Source organism: Quercus suber, unplaced genomic scaffold (genome assembly GCF_002906115.3).
Source record: "Quercus suber isolate HL8 unplaced genomic scaffold, Cork oak 2.0 scaffold_24, whole genome shotgun sequence".
In the NCBI taxonomy this organism is placed as follows: Eukaryota; Viridiplantae; Streptophyta; class Magnoliopsida; order Fagales; family Fagaceae; genus Quercus; species Quercus suber.
In genome coordinates, this window is record NW_027069489.1 from 1,585,036 (window position 1) to 1,589,310 (window position 4,275).

At 27.0% G+C, this 4,275-nt stretch overlaps 1 non-coding gene across 1 annotated transcript; it reads right to left on the reverse strand.

The window, feature by feature from the left end:
- Positions 1–1,226: 1,226 nt before the first annotated feature.
- On the reverse strand, positions 1,227–1,297 carry TRNAG-GCC (transfer RNA glycine (anticodon GCC)). Its single transcript has one exon. It is a non-coding gene; the product is annotated as a tRNA-Gly (tRNA).
- Positions 1,298–4,275: the final 2,978 nt, after the last annotated feature.

The following is a 4,275-nucleotide window of genomic DNA, read 5'->3' on the forward strand; positions in this document are numbered from 1 at the left end:
ATATTTTAAAAGTTGTGCATTTTTTTTATTAGTGATGTTAAGAATACTAAAAATTTTATTATTGGTTTACAAATTACCATGTTATTAATCACAAAAAAGTATTTAAACATTCATTAGTTAAATTGATGAAGTTCATCAATGAGAGTTAATGCCACATTATATTTTGAACATTTTATAGCGTTTTTAGCGCATTTTTCATTTTCATTTCTATTAAGATTCTTAAAGTATGAGACGAATAGAAACCCTAACCCAATTGAAACCTTAAAATGTTTCAAAAAAATGTTGCAAATATGTTAAAAAACATCAATTATAGATTAATCTTTCCTAATAGTTTGAGACTTTAATTTTTGTAAATTGATATCCTACAAAACCACATAAAATCTATCTCTCTCTTATAAATGAGATATAAAATAAAAAATTAGATTACAACTTTACTTAACTACTAGTTAAGGCAGCACGTGTAAGACGCGTGCTTGCCATGGAAAAAAAGTACTGTAGTAATTAAGGTCAATTCTAGATTTTATTTGTATTATAAAATAAAGATATGAATCATTTGATTTTTAAAGTATATAGAGATTTACATTAATCAAAAGAGACATTAATTTTAAGAATTTTGATAATTATGTCGAAAAAAGTTAATCTCATTCGTTTAATAATTTTAATCAATCACAAAGTTAGGGTAGTTATTTAACATATAAATATTTATTTAACTATAATAGTTTTTTAGTATCTACTTGCTAAAGGCAATATATCTATTCTCTAAAAACTTCTAAGAATGATAACGAATATCATCATCTTCCAACAATAAATAACTGAGTTTTGCTAAGAAATTTAAAAAAAAAAAAAAAAAAAAAGATAACAAAAGGCTTATGTCATTGAATATCATCATTCTATCTTTTTAAGAATTTTTTATCATTTAAAACTCAAAATATGTAAAGAAAATTTTTGGGATGTTAAAATTTAGCAGGAGTANTTTCGACTTGTGATCAAGCCATAGATACCGATAGAAAATAAATAGGCACTCACAACATTTTTTTTGACAAAAAACGGAGGTTTGACTCCGGTAATTAGTAATTAATTACTATTTTTTTCTTTTTATTTTGGGGTGGGCAGGAGGAAAAGAAGGGAATAGCATAGAAGTGAAGAGGATAGAACCACTCTACTATCACTGTCAACTATACTTAATTCTTTATCCTATTAAAAAAAAAAATGAACCCATTACCCTGGGCGGATAGCGGGAATCGAACCCGCATCTTCTCCTTGGCAAAGAGAAATTTTACCATTCAACTATAGCCGCTTGTTCTTGATACGCAATGGATGGGCCATATTTGTGCAGAGTTAGATCAGATACTCCTTTGTTTTTCAGAGTAATTGCAAAATGCTTATTTTCATTTAAAAAAATTTATTTTCATTTAATAAAAAATGAATTTAGATTCTTTTTAAATTATTGAAAATATTAATAGTAATTAGAATAATATCAAATTTGAATTGTATAAAATTAGATAGTATTCTAATAGAAATACTATATAGTTAACAATAACTATATAGTGAAATTAGAATATATAAATTTAAAATTATAATCATTCAATTTTAATAATAATAAAATTGTTATTATCAAAAATATTATTATCAAAATAGCATTATAAATATTATAGAAAATTTCTACTATTTATAAATAATAATATATTATAAATATAAACAAATAGTATAATAAAATTATTTAATTAATATATATATATATATTTTAATTTCATTTTTAAATAGTTAAATATAAGAAGTTTGTTTGACCCCTCCCTTTCATTTTTTTTTTCTTTATTTGCATTTTGGGGACTTATATTTCATTTTAATGTGTCTCACAACCTGAAAATGAAAGAATTAGGAGACTAATGAGATTGGGGAAAGAGGATTTATTTAAAAAACTAAAAAAACAAGCTTTTTTAGTTATTTAAATGAGATGGATACGTCTCGATAAAAAAAGGCGGATGCCATAACATAAATTGTGCAAGAATATATGGTTCTATTCTTTTTTATTTTTATTCCAGTAAAGTAAATGGAATAAAAAAAAAGAAAGAAATAATAACAATATGACATATTGCTATTTTCCAAAATATTAAGGGAAAAATTGCATAATTTTAAAGTTTAAGGAAGAATTGTAAACTACCCCAAACATAAAAGATGAAAAATGTTTTTTTCCTAAGTTTTTGTTTTTGTTTTTGCGTGCAAAATTATGTGTTTTTACTTAAAATAGTGTGTAAAGAAAAAAATATACAAAAAGTCAACTCAAAAAAATTGTATGTGGAATAGTGAATTTTGGCTCAACAAAATTGATTAAACCAACAAAAAATTTCTAAAAACACAATAGAATGACACAACATTTTCATAATACCTTTATAATTTTGTTATATTTTATTTTAACTTGTAAAGAATTAACAGTTCAGTAGTTTTGAAAATATTGCGATGACATCAAGATGTCTTAACATTTTTCACACAAAAAAATGTTATGTCTGTGATATTTTCACAACAAATCATAAGTAATAGGTTACTACAAGTTGTTATGGTGGGCAAAAAAGTAGTTTCATTGGTAAGTTTAAGTTAGAACCAATAACAATTTACCATATTTGATTTATTATGAAAGTATTGTGAAAATTATTGTGGACAAACCAAAAATATAATATAGTAAATATACTATAACTTTATGCATTCACACAAAAAAAAAAAAGGTCAAAAAGTTAAACAAACCATAATTACTGTAACGAAATTATTGTAACTTTTCTCATTCACTCTTTTTATGTATAATATATATATATACACACACACACACACACACACATTGCATTTACAATGTAAATTTATATTGTAAACACATAAAATTTGGTAAATGTTGTACACATTTGCAAAATTTGTACAATTTTTTTTTTTTTGGCAAATATATATAATATTTGCTACTTTTTGTGTGTATACAATGTAAGTTTACATTACAAGTAGAAAGTAAACATATAAAGATCTTTTAAAAGGAAAAAAAAAAAAAAGCTCGAACCAAGTTTGTGAACTTGAAGGAAAAAATGAGAGGAAAAAGGCAAGTCACTAAACCAAAAATATTGTTTATAACATTATTCATGAGCTTATTCGCTCTTTTTATATATAGGGAAAAAGAGCACAAATGGGGAAAAAAAAAAAAGCGATGAACAATACATATTGAACAAACCAAAAGTACTGTAGCTTTTACACATTCACCCAACGAGTGTCACAACATTTTTCACAAAACATTTATTTTCAATTGTAGTTGGTCATAGTTTTATATTTTATTATTTTATTTTGATTTATAAGAAATTGACACACTAATAATTATGAAAATATTGTGAAATTTGTTGTGTCAGTATAACAATATACATGCGTGTTCTTATAAATATTTAAAAGGGGAAAAAAGTACAAATGGAAGATTGAAGAAAAAAAAAAAAAAAAAACTCTGTAGCTACAGTGCCACTTAAACAAACCAAAGTGGCATTGTAGCAACTGTTCAAAACTTGGGGAAAAAAAATGACTCACTACACCAAAAGGGGCACTGTAGATGATTGGAGAAAAAAGAGCCACTTTGGTTTAGTTTGTTCAACTCTTCTTATATAGTTTGTTCAATATGTGCTCTTTTTTTCTACTTGCCTCTTCTTATATAGTTAGTAGAAAAAAGAGCACAAATTAATAATTGGAGAAAAAAAGAGAGTACATATTGAACAAACCAAAAGTACTGTAACTTTTACTTATTCACCTAACAAGTGTTACAATATTTTCACAAAATATTTATTTTCAATTGTAATTGGTTATAGTTTCATATTTTATTATTTTATTTTGACTTATAAGAAATTGACACCTCAATAATTATGAAAATATTGTGAAATTTGTTGTATCAGTCTAACAATATATATATATAGGGGTGTCCAAACAAAACTGGGACCCGACCTACCCGGCCAAACCGTCCGATCCGGCCCGATAACCGGCCGACCCGACGCCGGTAACGGGTCGGCGGCGGATCGTTGTTCTCTGAACCCGAAAACGGCGGGTCGGTTGGCGGGTTTGAGGCTGAGAAACCGATTTCAACCGACCCGACCGTATACTGCCCAGAAACGTCGATTTTCTGTCCGATCTGAGGAGATCCGTTCGAGTTCAGGCGAGATCTCGAAGAGATTCAGCCTGATCTCTTCGAGATATGCCGAGATCTCATCGAGATCCTACAAGATCTCACCGAGATCAACTTGATCTCTTCGAGATCTGTCGAGACCT